The sequence below is a fragment of the Sinocyclocheilus rhinocerous genome, unplaced genomic scaffold, assembly GCF_001515625.1.
Source record: "Sinocyclocheilus rhinocerous isolate Xijiao unplaced genomic scaffold, SAMN03320098_v1.1 scaffold612, whole genome shotgun sequence".
Taxonomy (NCBI): Eukaryota; Metazoa; Chordata; class Actinopteri; order Cypriniformes; family Cyprinidae; genus Sinocyclocheilus; species Sinocyclocheilus rhinocerous.
This window is the reverse complement of record NW_015625585.1, coordinates 816587-831560: the sequence shown is the minus strand read 5'-3', so window position 1 is coordinate 831560 and position 14974 is coordinate 816587. Positions and strand designations below refer to the sequence as shown.

At 37.6% G+C, this 14974-nt stretch overlaps 2 pseudogenes; both read left to right on the top strand.

The window, feature by feature from the left end:
• Nucleotides 1-2004: 2004 nt before the first annotated feature.
• On the top strand, nt 2005-12016 carry LOC107753872 (WAS/WASL-interacting protein family member 2-like; annotated as a pseudogene).
• LOC107754076 (alpha-(1,3)-fucosyltransferase 9-like) lies at nt 10793-13237 on the top strand (annotated as a pseudogene).
• Nucleotides 13238-14974: the final 1737 nt, after the last annotated feature.

Here is a 14974-nt window from a genome sequence, read left to right as displayed (position 1 = left end):
CCACCCCCCCAGTCCATCAATTAAGGAAGTGAAAAGCTGCATGTTTGTAAGAAACTGTTGCTTCCGGCTAAAATACTCAAAAAAAAAAAAAGTCATCTTGTCTGAATCAGGAGAGAAATATGCACAGATCAAGCAACGGTTACAAGCAAAAAAAAAAAGATTTTGATGTGAGAGGAGAACAGAGGATGGACTTTTTCACTGGAGGAAGCATTATTATGGATTATAAACTCATATTTTGGCCAGAAGCAACAGTTTAAAGTTAAAAGCGTCTTAATGATGGAGTTTTTTCTTATAAACATGCAGCTTTTCACTTCACACGACGTTCATTGATTGACTGGAGTCGTGTGGATTACTTGTGGATTATTGTGATGTTTTTATCAGCTGTTTGGACTCTCATTCTGACGGCACCCATTCACTGCAGAGGATCCATTGATGAGCAATGCTACATTTCTCCAAATCTGTTCTGATGGAAAAAATAAACCCATCTACATCTTGGATGGCCTGAGGGTGAATACATTTTCAGCAAATGTTCATTTTTGGGTGAACTATTCCTTTAACCTTTAATCAAATATTTTGCAATTGTCGCATTGATTGGCCTTCTCTTCTTCTGCATATTTAGTGATAATTACACTCCTGAAGATGCTGTTATCATATAGTAAATCATTTCAACATGCCCACCTGCAAGAAAGAAAAAAAAAATGCACGGAATGTCAACAGGAAGTCACAGTGAATATGCATTTTTACTGAACATTTTTAGTTTGACGGTGTTTTTGTTTGTTTTCAAATAAATAAACTGAATTATATTAACTGTCTCAGCTCCTTGACTTTCATTCAAGGTGAAACAACTACAGTCATACATTTGCTAGTACTATGTACATAAAAACTTATTGTGTCATAATTTGAATGACTCCTTGACTGATCATTTGTTAAGCACATTTGGCCAGAGGCTGCACATAAATGTTGGATACCATCTTCATAAAATATAAATGGCATACTTATCCAGGTTTGCGTTTACTATTTCATTAAAGTAGTTATTTGTATTCACACTCCAACCCTAAGCCTACCTGGTGCATTTTATCTGATCACCCCCTTTAACGCACATCATTTAAAACCTATTATCTGAAGAAAATTTGGTGTTGTGAGAGAGTCGTTCTTCATAGTCAAGCCCAAATGATGAAAAAGCACTTGTGACACAGTATTAAACAAAAATGCCTTGCTCTCTCAGTATGTTATATATATTTACCAGCCAAACTGTAATACATAGACAATACGCTGTGTTTCCTGTGCAGTTAATGCGCATATAACACTAATAATGAATAGAAAATCTTATAAATCAAGATAATATAAACCACATAATCCATGTAATATAATACATCCTATAGCACCATCACGTGGCAGCATTTGGCATTACTGGTATTAACACTCCCGGGATTGAGTTGTTAATCAGTATCATAAAATAACAAAATTTGTATTTCCTGAATGAAATATGCATGAAATATGCACGAAGCAAAACTGCAACTGAACTTGACAGCCGCATTTTGTATATAAAAGTCCGTTTCTGTGACATGATGGCGAGAAGATGATAATATAGGCTACTTTTCATTTTTAAAGCAAGTGATCTGCGAATGATCTGTCTACTTTGTTTCTGAAGTATTTGAAACTTTCAAAACATTCTCACAAAATCATGAAGAAATAAATGAGGGTTTTATTTATTTATTTATTTATTTATGTGTGCGTGTGAATGTGATATTTACCCAACCAAATGACCATGTTCACAAGGTCAGAAAACTGGGGATTCAATATAATCTTATATAATATATAAAAAATATAATAATAAAAAAGGATATCTTAAAGATCTATACGATACATTTTAACGGAGTATAATATAATAAAACTCTAGTAGAATAATCACGAGCACTCTTTGCTTTCGCTTCTTTGCGTATGATTATTTAATAAAGCTAGCTGTTTTTAAAATCAATAATAAACATTTTCACGCCGAGATGTACAGTGACGTAATTTCCGGTATGAACGGGGGAGCAAATCAAGGCGATCGACGCGCGAGATCATGTATGACGGGAGTCCGGCTTGCGAAAACATCGGACGTTGCGGGAAAAAAGTAGGCACAAACGTTGTATTATTTCATCACATAAACACGTTATGTCGGGTTCAACCGACGGAACGTTTTCTTCACGCACCGTCGGCAGGAAACGTCTTGACGCGATGGACGCACCTGGAGGCCAAGCTAAGCTAAGCTAAGGCTAAAGTCGAGCTAATTCACAATCAAATAAATATGCAAATAAAACACGGGACATGCATTTAAATGTCATGTGATGACTGATATTTAATGATTTTTCTAGTCAATGAAATGAGCTGAAAAGAGTATACGGGTTAAATGGCCTTAGCCTGCAGCAGGCCGTGTTGTTTACATACTAACTGTAATATAATTTAGTTTCCACTCAGTTACCATAGCTGCTACACTAATTTATTGTACAGTAAACTGCTAACTTTATTCTAGCCATCATGTGCATCATAAATGCGGACATCCCGTATATATTTTACAATAATAATTATAGTTAAAATGGTTTCCATTCATTTATTTTTTTCTAAAGCAACAGAATGGTATTGAAAGAAATACGGATAAGAATTCGTTAAGATGAAGTCATGAGCTGTCAGATGTTATCTGAGCTCTAGTGTGTTGTTAACTTGTTTACTTCTTAAATAAAAGGTTTATGATTATAAGCAGAAGAATATGGATCAGTATCTGCTCGGTTGTAATGATAAACATCTGGGTTGTCTATTTTATTAGAAAATGTGATACATATTCTGTATATTATACACACACCACTGTTAATTTTTTTTTTCCCCAAATACTTTTATTCAACAAGGAGGATGTATTAAATTGATCAAGAGTGACAGTAAAGACATTTATAATCTTACAAAGGCTTTATGTTTCAAATAAATGCTGTTCTTTTGAAATTTCTTTTCATCAAAGAAAATAATTTAGCACTGTTTCCGCAAAAATATGAAGCAGCGCAACTGTTTCAACGTTGATAATAATAATAAATCTTCAGTGTATTAGAATGATTTCTGAAGGATCATGTGACACTGATGACGAGTAATGGCTGCTGGAAATTCAGCTTTGCATCACAGGAATAAATTACATTTTATAATATATTCAACTAGAAAACAGTTATTTTAAATTGTAATAATATTTCACAGTATTTCTGTTCTTACTGTATTTTGGATCAAATAAGTGCAGCCTTGGAAACCTTTTTAAAAACTATATATACATATATAAAGATGGCTGGAAAAAATGACCTAATTATTCTGAATAATCCTATATATACTCTTTCTCTCTCTCACACGCACACACACACACACACACACACACATATATATATATATATATATAGTATATACATATATAATGAAAAAAATTTCACCTTCTCCCATTCATAGTAATATCACACACACACACACACATATATATATATATATATATATATATAAAGTTTTAATACGTTTGATTTATGCTTTAATTTTCTGTTTCTTTAGGTAACTGTCTTCATGAAGTTTTATGTGTTACACTCTCAGCTGTAATCACCGGACAGAGATCCAAGATGCCCATTCCTCCCCCTCCACCTCCAGGTGGACCTCCTCCCCCAACTCTTAGCCAGGTAAGTACTCTCTAGTTGGCTGATAACTTTATTGGGAACTGCAAAACCTTACCTCAGAAATATTCACAGCATGCTCAATTCAAAATTCATATGCTTCTGTGAAAACTTGACCTGAACAAAAAAGAAACAATCGCTTTTCCGCAGACAAACACAACCCCTCCCAAGCTGAGCCGAGATGAAGCGAAGGGCAGAGGGGCATTGCTCACTGATATCTGCAAAGGGCCCAAGTTGAAGAAAGTTGGCATTGTCAATGACAGGAGTGCACCGATGATTGAGAGTAAGTGGAAAATCATAAGACACAAAAAAAAAACTAAATGTGCTGCTGAGGTGAAAAAACGTTTTCAAATCCTAGTGATCTTTGGATAAGAGATAGTTCAACTCATAAAAATCATGCAAAGCCAAGGCACTCAAGGATGAGTAAAATATAAAAAGCCTTGTTTCACCCTGATGAAGGCTTGTTAGCTGCAACCCGTTGGTGTGCAGTCAAAGGTGTTTGTTTTTAACATTATAGCCATGAGAAAATAAAGGCTTTTTATATTTTACTCATCCTTGAGTGCCTTGGCTTTGCAGAATTTTTATAAGTGGAAAAACAGCATGAATTTGATAGTTCAGCATATTGATAGGCGTATTGAATTTATTGTTGATGCACACCTTAAACTGGATACAACAGTCAGTCATTTACTTAACTGGATAGTTCGTCCCAAAGTAAAAAGTTGTTTATATAATCATGTTGAGAGTTCTCGTTTTCTGTTGATCTACTTGCACTACTGTAAAAAAGTTTGGGGTTCGGTAAGATAAAAAAAAAAAAAAAATGTTTTTGAAAGAACTCTCTTCTGCTCATGAAGACTGCATATATTTGATCAAAATACATTAAAAACTTTTTGTGTTTTTTAGAGCCGAAAGGAAGTGGCGGAGGTGTGTCCGGTGGTGGAGGGTCTTCTGCACTGGGCCAGCCAGTGGGAGGGCTGTTTCAGGGTGGCGTCCCAAAATTGCGACCTGTAGGAGGTGTGTTGATTGTTAAAAATGTTTGGTTTTCGTCTATTTAAAGGAATAGTTCTTTCACACCCTCTGTTGTGCGCCATATGCTTTTGGTGTACAAAATGAGAATTTGTAAAATCTTCACATCGCTTATAGTTCATAGTGGTGATACTGGTCAAGATACACTCTTAAAAATAAAAGTTCCAAAAGGGTGTTTTCACAGCAGTGCCACAGAAGAACCATTTTTGGTTCCCCAAAGGATCTTTCATTGAACAGTTCTTAAAATAACTATTTTGTCTTAGTGAGGAACATTTAAAAAATCTAAAGAACCTTTTTCCACTATAAAGAGCCTTTTGTGTAATGGGAAGGTTCCCAGTGGCGGTCCGTCCATATAAGCTGCGAATGCTCCGCATACCCAGGCCATTTGAGAGAATAAGTTCACGGGATAATTCATATAAACATGATTATAAGTTGATCCCTTGTCCTTTGAAATGAAACTTAAAGCTTAAAGAGTTAGGAATAAGTACGTACAATGATTTATTTGCCAAACGGCAGTAATTTTCTTAAAATCTACCAGTTGCGGTTGCTTCCGGGCGAGGGGATTCTCCGCAGTTTTCTCGTCTCTGCTCTGTTGCTATGACTCGTCAGGATTGTAGCGCGTTCTCAGTGATTTGCTGGTCTGCGGCTGATTTAATGCGCGAGGTAAGCTGTCCGCAAAGCGCTCGCCCAAGCGGAAAAATGTGCTGCTGCTGTCAGATCTCGATTGCCGAAAATTACATTGTGTTCGATGCAAAACCAACTCGACTAAATCAAAAGAAAAAAAAAAACACTGTAACTGTATATTTTTGTTTTCTCAAGCAAAGCAAATTTTAAAAGTCCACTGAAAACATTTCTTCTTACATTTTTGGTCATAGACAACGTATGTTAAAGATATACGTTATTGTCAATGTTATTGCCTAAGCGGTAAAAAAAAAAAAAAATGTGTATAAAAACGTGGGCTATATAAAAATGTAATAATAACAAACATCATATTGTTCCCTTTGTTTTGCGTATGCTCGTGTCGCTTACAGTTAAAGTCCTTCTCTGATTTTATTATTGTTTGCAAGGTTGCAACGTTACTTTGCAATATCTTTAATATTTTGGGGTATTTTGCATGGTCTGTTATTGGAGTAGTGTCACCCGGGTGGGAGTTTTAACTCCTATTCACTTGGAATAAAAAAAAATAATTTAGCTGATGCAGAGACGTATAGAGCGGGGGAATCCCCCCCCACCTCCCCACCCTTTTATTATGTATCATAACGTAACTACATGTAAACGTTATTTGGCGGTTTTTACTTGGAAAACCGGCTATATTTTTCTTGCATTCGAATAATGGATAAACTTGAAACGATAGAAGAAGGAATGGAGATTAATTTAATTTACAAATAAGGTAGGAAATGTGCATACTTTTAACTCGCCCCCTTCCCCGGTTTTTCTTAGCTATTTGTCATCTGTGATCCCATTTGAGTGACCTAAAAGCCGATGGGGGGGGGGTCTTATCACTCAGCATACCCGGTTAAAAAAGTCACCGCTCGCCACTGAAGGTTCCATGGATGTTAAAGGGATAGTTCATCCAAAAATGAAAATTACCTGATGATTTACTCGCCCTCAAGCCATTCTGGGTGTATAAGACTTTCTTCTTTCAGACGAATACAACCAGAGTTATAAAAAAATGTCTTGGCTATTCCAAGCTTTATAATGGCAGTGAATGGTGGTCGAGATTTTTAAGCAAAATAAAGTGCATCCATCCATCATAAAAAGTGCTCCACACGGCTCCGGGGGGTTAATAAAAGCCTTCTGAAGTGAATAATTTTTATTTTTGGGTGAACTATCCCTTTAAAGATTTTTAATGGAACCATAGATCCCAATAAAGAAACTTTACAGATTTCCAGTGTACAGATTTCCTACTGTAGGTTTTTCACAAAAATGTGTTTGTTCATTCCGCAGTGGTCATTGCCTACAAAATATGATACATATTAGAGGATTGTGCCAGTGTTTCTCAGATATGCAAAGGGTGTTTCTTCAAAATAACATAAGCCTTGTAGTTATGGCTGGTTCTTATGTTGAACCGGTTGTGTTACAGATGGTTCTGCAGGCAGGTCTGCGTTGCACCATCCTGGCACTCGTTCTGCTGCCCCTCGCCCACCCGGCAGTCATGATGACCCCGACAGTCCCTCTCAGCAGGACTCCCCCCCGGAGTCTGGCCGTTCCCAGAGGCCATCCCTCCCTGATCTCTCCCGTTCCCCCAGTGGAGGTAGCAGCCCCTCTACAGGCATGAAGCACAGCTCTTCAGCCCCACCTCCGCCACCCCCAATGTCCCGGCGTGGAAACGCTCCTCCTGCCCCGCCGCAGAAAGCCACAGCGCCCTCGTACAATCGTGAAAAGCCACTTCCGCCGACTCCAGGGCAGCGAGGACCCTCTCCAGCACCGGTGCGTGAAAACGCGCCACCTCCACCAGTGAAACCTCCTCCGTCTCCTGCGAGCAGCCGATTGTCTTCATCATCTTCTTCCCTGGCCCCGCCGCCGCCCCCTTACCGTCAGCAGTCTGGGGTTTCCAATGGACCCTCCAGTCCTGTGAACGAGGCGGCCCCCGAACTGCCCCAGAGACACAACTCACTCAGCAAGAAGCCTTCAGCAGGTGGACACACACCGACACGCGGACATGCGCCGCCTCCACCACCGTCACCCACCCCACAGCCTGCCAGACCCCCGCCTCCAGCACGAGAGCCCCCGGGACGAGGAGCAGGTGAGCTCTACTGTCTGAAATCTGGTGGTTCCAGAGAAAATTATTACTGTGTGACTTTTCTCTAATTTACTAAAATTAATCATTTTTGTTTAATACTACACTACCATTTAAAATTTGGGTGTATAAGATTTTTTGGTTTTGAAAAACGTCTTGTATGCTCACCAAGGCTTCATTTATTTCATCAAAAATACAGTAAAGACAGTAATATTGTGAATTATTATTACAAATTTAAATGAACTCTTTTCTACTTTAATATATTATAAAATGAAATTTGTTCCTGTGATACAAAGCTGAATTTTCAGCATCATTACTCCAGTCTTCAGTGTCACATGATCCTTCAGAAATCATTCTGATATGCTGACTTGCTGCTTAAGAAACATTTCTTCTTATTATCAATGTTGAAAACAGTTGTGCTATATCATATTTTTTTGATAAAATTTTATTTTGTAACAATAATAAATTACTGTCACTTTTGTTCAATTGAATGCCTCCTTGCTGAGTAAAAGTATTAATATTACTATTATTCTTAAATGAAAAAAATAAGACATCTTACTGACCCCAAATATTTAAACCATACTGTTCTTCTAGATTAATTTTTAAAGTGTAATTCACACAAAATGAACGTTCTGTCATTATTTCCTGTTTAATTTGTGTAATTCACAAGGAGTATTTTGAAGCTGTTCTTTTCTCATTGTGACCACGTCTTCTCAATTTCCACAAAGGACAACATAAAAGCACTATACATGCAGTCTATATGATTAAGGCACTTTATTCTGAGTCATGATCATTATTGTGTGAGGAACTTCATAATTTAACACAAAGCTGTTGTATGGCTTCAGAAGAGTTGAACTATGGTGCATGAGAATTATCATTTTAAACTATATTTATCTTTCTGTTACTTGCTCGACGTTCTCAACATGACTTCCTTTACTAGCTCCTCCAGTTCCTGGGCAGCCATCACGAAATGGCCGGGATGCTCCACCCCCCCTCCCCCGCCCATCCGCAATGGACACACTTCCATTTCCCGTTCCTTTGTAGGTGAGTCATTCATGCTCACTCTCAACCCGCACCTGCCCTCACATCCTCATTTCAACATCCTTCGTTCATATAGAGAGGATGATGTTTTCTCCAAATTGAAACTAGCGCTAGCACTGCGCTTGTCCTGTAGGGCAAGAGATGGTTCCGTCATGTGGCCTGAAACTCTCACAATGGCCCGTCTTTATTCTCGGGCACTGGTGTTGTGCAAAATACGTCGACATTTAGTGTTAAACCTGTTATAAAGCTAAAAATATTCGGATTGATTTTCATATTAAAAAAAGTTACAATGACGATGCTGACGAGTGAGACTATGAGATGCTGACGAGTTAGTATGACAATGCTGACAGGATAATTGCATCAAATAATCATCCAGTGGCATTATCAGGCATGTGCTCACTCTAAGATCATCCGTAATGTAATCTAGTGGTTTGTCAAGCACCTTTGAAACTTTAATATAATCTATGTGTCTGTGTTGTTGCCAAAAATTGGCGTTTTATGCATTTATATGCATTTAGCAGACACTCTTTACCTGAGTGACTAAGAAAAGTGCTTTAGCGTCACATGAACATCACTTCAAGAACAAAAATGTATGTCATTTACATTTGTTCATTAATGGAGATTGTCCAGAGTTACATAAAAATGAGGAAAGACAAAACATTTGATCATAAATAATAAGACCGTATTATTAACGATAAATGTTTTTAATTGGAGAAACTGCTGTGAACAAGGCTGCTGCACAATTAAAACCACACAAATAAATATTTTTTGGTAAGTTTTGTTAAATACAAGACAAGTTACACTCTTTTATTCACAAAAATAGAGAAGCAAATTTTGAAAAGACCTACATTACCTTTCAAATGTTTGGGGTCATTAAGATTTTAAGTCTCTCCAATGCTGCAGGTATTTGATGAAAAATACAGTAAAAACAGTAATATTGTGAATTATTATTTAAATTTAAGCCTTCAGTGTCACATGATCCTTCAGTAATCATTCTAATATGCTGTGTTGCTGCTCAAGAAACATTTATTATCAATGTTGAAAACTGTTTTGTGGAATAAAAGTATATATTAAAAAAAAAATCACACTGACACCAAACTTTGCATGGTAGTGTACATTATTCTTTTTGCTTAAAAAAATGCTATACAAATATTTATTTTTATTTGTCTCTTCCAACAGATGATTTTGAGTCCAAGTATTCTTTTCACCCTCTGGATGACTTCCCTCCTCCAGAAGATTATAGACACTTCACTAAGATATACCCAAGCAAAGCTAACAGAGGTAAGTCCCAGGAAATGAACAGTTAGACTTAGCAGTTTGGTTCAGAACCACACAAGCTTCAACAAATACAGATGTAATGCTTCTCACAGTGAGCACAGAGCCTCCTTTGATCTCGTGTGCTTTCATGTGCTTGTGTAAAGACAGAGCTGCTGCATGCTTTTCATCTTCAGTAGGTTTATCGCACAAGTTTGCTGAATGCTTTTGCCTGATGACTTCAATCTGGTACTGGTACGAAATCATCAGGGAAGAATACTGTGATTTTTGATCTTGGACTCATATGTGTCTCTGTTTGTTTGGCAGTAATGAGAGGAGCCCCTCCTTTGCCACCTGTTGGGAGGTAAACACTGTGACCAGTCGCTCGGGCTGCATCGGCGACGAGGGTGCCTCATACAGACCCATACGCTCATAAACAGACAATCTCACATGCACATCTAAAGACACAAAGCCTGCACCTTATTATCAGCCATTCCCCCATCGGAAGCAAGCTCCATTCCATTGTATCACTTTTGTCTGGTGCGGACGGTCATCGTCGCTCAGAAAAGAGTGAAATGAGGGAAATTATTGCATTCCACCATCAATAACAGCCAACTTTTTTTTTTTTTTTCCTTTTGACATTTTAAGTACCTAGGTAGCATTGCACATTTGGTTGGATGTGCTCTGGGAGCCTGTATGTATAGGTAAAGCGTAGCACTTGAGATGGGAAAAAGCATGTGCCTGGAAAATGGCTTAATTACTACGTCAGGCAACATGTTCAATGTTTTGTTGTTCATTTTTCCTCTCAGTCGCTACCCCATGTTATGCACTGTGAATAACGCGTGTCACTCGGAGCAGAGCGTGTCTGAGTGTGAGCTGAACTGTACAAACTGTTACTGCTTTAGATGTTTTTGTCTTTTGTCCTGGTCGTGCCCTCTTTCAGGGAACAGCCATTACCTTTAAGTTCTCTCAGGGGGTTTGTTGGGACTTCATTACCCTCCGGTAAGGTTGTGAACGAAAAGTCCGAAAGTGCCAACAGATGCTCTGCCATTAATAAATCAGCATGGCTCCTTCAGTCGTAACAGATCCTCCTTTGGGAACCGGTAGGTTGATTGCCTTTTTTCGTTTGTTCTAAAGATGGACCCTGGGATTTTTTCAGGTTCGGAGTTGTCGTCGTGCAGTACTCCTCGCACTTTGTGCCGTAACCTCACCTGCATTGTGAATCTTGGCTTTTCTGTCATTTTCCCGCTACAGGACGACACAGCTATGCTGCTTGCGTTATGTTTGAAAGCAGGTCTTGTCCACATGCTGTCTACGGACTGGTTTTGGAGGGCACCGTTGTGTCAAAGACGGCCTTTGACGGAGCGTTTCAGCCATTTATGAAGTTGATCTAGGATTTTTATCACTTTGCAAAAATCAAGTTCAATGCATGCTGCTTTTTGGGACAGACCTCCAATATAAACGTTGGGTAAATTTGCATGTAAAGCCGTGAATTCGCTTTCTGTATTGCTTCATTTTCTTCTGTTTTTTAACAATGCATCAGCTGTTCGGATGACAGGACCATGACCAAGGGTTCTGGAACGGTTGTCTTATATTTTATAGTATTGCTGCAGAAATGTGGCATCTTGTCATTTCATTACCAGTCATGTTCATCTAACTGATGTTTGCAGTCAGCCTAGCCATACATGCAGATTCGGAACGCATTCAAGGCTGACATCCCAGCTTGTTCGGTGTCATATTGTTAGATCTTCCTGTTTGTATGTTCATGTTTATTCTCTAGAGAATCGTCTGCATTTCAGATCTGCAGAAAAGCTAACTTTTTCATAAATGGAGTGTAGATTAGATGGACAGTTGTGAACTTTTTTTTGCCCCTCTTTGTTCTTCTGCCTTACATTTACTGATTAACGTGTCGGTACGGGATTTGTAAAAAAAAAAAGAAGCAGAAACTGTGTATTTACAAGTACATAGAGAGATATGGTAGTGATAAATCTATTTTTAAGTTGTAAAAAGCTTGTAATATAGTAAATAATTTCAGGCAAACATAGGTTTCAAATGTGTCTCCGACTAATCGTTACTTGATGGAATGTCCTCGTACATGAATATGGCTGAGGATGTTTTCTTAGATTAATACTTGTCTCTACTTGCCTACTGTCTGCCAGCAGGGGTCAGTGTACATGTCTTTAGACGAGCATAACTTACATTGAGAGAGAGGACTGTCATTGTCACCATCCCATGCTTAACTAAAGCCTGTCCACACCTGTTGAAATAAAGCTGAGGAAAAAACATGCTCAAAGAATGTCCGTGTCGTTTGTCAGGAGCAGACCTTGACGTAATAGAGGTTTTACCAGTCCTTCTGAATTAAAAAAAAAAAACTATTTGATAACTATATGTGAATGATCCGGATAATCTCAACCCTGGTTGCACCTCCAACAGATTCACCATCTGCAGTCAAAGAGGAACTAAAAATATGCTGTCAACCTGTATGTTTCTCCTGCAGAACACGAGGGAAGGTGTTTTGAACATTTTGGTCCAAACAGCATTGGAGACTAGACTTCTGTATGGAAAAAAAGGAACACTTAAGAATTTTTTCAAAATATCTTTTGTGTTTTTCTGCTCAAAAACAAATCAGACATGGCTAAAGCATCTGCAATAATACCGTATTACCTTATTTTTCACTGTGGAAGTAAGTTATTTTCTATGAAAACAATGTCCACAACTATTTCAGTAATCACTCAGAACATAATTGCCATGGTTTTGATATCATGTTTTACAATCTACGTGGACTACGACGCAAATTAGTGGGGATTTATCCAATATGCCACAACTCCCAACGACCGGCTTTCCAGAAGTTGGTATGGTGGAATATGGAGTTTCCAAGTAATTCATATCCACTTCCCATGCTAAAGGATCTATTTAATATCACTTCAAGCTACCGCTGGGATATTCCAGTACCTTACGGTAGGATCACAGACACCACAGAGGAAGAGAAAAACTATACTATCCCAAAGGAGGATAAATTAGTTTGTTGCATAATAACTTTAACCCAAACTTTAAGCGTTTACAATACTATACAGAGTTAGTGAAATACATTAACGTGTCAGCCTTTGGCAGGCACTTCAAAAATCCACTTAATGCTACAAAATATTCAAATTTAGTGTCCATTTGCAAACTCTACCTGTCCTTTGAGAATTCCATTCATAGGTACTATGTGACAGAGAAGCTGTTCAATGTTCTAGCGCTTGGTGCCGTTCCTGTTGTTCTTGGCCCGCACAGAGAGAACTACGAGCAGTTCTTACCAAGTAAAGCCTTCATCCATGTGGATGACTTTCCATCCCCAAAAGAACTGGCAGATCATCTGAAACTCCTGGACCAAAACGAGGACCTGTACAAGCAGTACTTCCCTTCAACGAAAACATTATTTGGTCTTGAACATGCCTGTTGGATTTGTGATCATATTAGAAGGAATAAGCACTACAAAGATCTCAACAGCTGGTTGAGGGCACTTTAAGAGACGCTGAGTGAACGGGGTGGTAAGGTATGAGTAATAAGACTTTTAAATTAATTTGGTTTTAAAATGGGCAACCACAGCCGACGCAGTATAGGAACTGTGGGTCAACTCACCGTGTTATTTAAAAAGAAGATAACTATTTTATTGCATTGTGTCCTCGTGTCATCAAAAGAGCAAATTCATAATAACTCATAATATCTACCTAGAAATAATTACATTAATGTCTGCATTATTGTCAACAACCTTTGTTATTGTCTGTAGACTGAAGGATAACCTCAAATTATTATTATTATATGTGGTAATTGACAGCATACCACAGATGAATACACATCAATAAAGAGTAAATGGTTTTGTAAGGAATCTCACCTGTCAATCATCCATGCACTTCAACAGGGGATTTAAACTTTGATGATAATGGCTTTTCTTTTTCATATTTTACAGGCAACTTTTTTTTTTTCTTTTGTTAACGATCAATATAATGTAACTTAACCAGTGGGCAATTGATGCTGAAAAGACATTGAATTGACATCAAAATTGACATAAAAAAAAAAAACTGGTCAAATATGCAAATCAAACTGATGTAAAAAACGTGACATGACATTGATTTGATGTAAACTGAACATCAAACATATTGGTTAATGAGGAAAAAAAAATAACTTAAATGATTTTAGCAAATGGCTGCAATATAACAAAGAGTGAAAAATTTAAGGGGGTCTGAATACTTTCCGTACCCACTGTACATCAAAGCAATTTCAGTGTGGGATAAACGTCCTATTTTCACCCAATTACCACTGGAAGAAATTGCCATCCAAACTGAATTTAAAATAGTTACAGCATTTTGATCAAGTCTTGATTAATATTTGACGTCAAATTGATATCAAGGTGCCCGCTAATGACTCAACCTGTCCGTAATTTTAAGGATGCATCAGTTATATTTCATGTAAATACTAGCAAATTCTTACTTTTTACAGCAGGGATAACATTTTTTGTAGGCCAAAACCCATAAACAAGTTTTTTTTTTTTTTTTGGAAGGTTATTTAGTTAAATGCCTGAAATAAGGTCTGTGGTTAACACAAGCTCAAGATATTTTCACATCTTATTCTATGACATAAGATACATCAGTAATACCCCCTTGTGATTTTTTTTTTTTTTAAAGCTTTTACTTGTCTTTAAAAGGCTGTTGCTAACAAGTGGTTATATTTTTTTCAGGGGATATTTTTTAAGAGCTGTCGGAAGCAGCGTTGAAGTCATGTGACTGTGGTGTAGTTTGTTTATAGCCCTACATTTAGTTTTTACCATTTTATTTAGGCTTCAAAATTCATAAAGGTTGCATTCATATGTGAAGATTATCATGATGAACAAAACGTAAGAATCATAGACCTGGTCACAGATCTTATTTTCTGCAGTAATCCAAAAGCCAATGGAAACATCCAATAGGGTTTTTCTCAAGGGAACCAGGATGATACCATCTTCTGGGATGGCCTACAAAATATGTCATCACTGCAGCAATCTATTTAGACTGGAGCATTTGTTATTGTCCTGTTTAAGAGGAAATAAGTTTTATGTTAACATAAGTGGTTAACCATAGAAAGACACCAAAACATCACCAGAGAAACAGAAATGTCAAGTAATTCATGTTTGACTGGATTATGTTGGTTTATGTGACTAACCTGCATTACAAAATCTTTATAATAATCTGCTCCATATGAACATAGCTATTCACGTCTGTTGATTTGT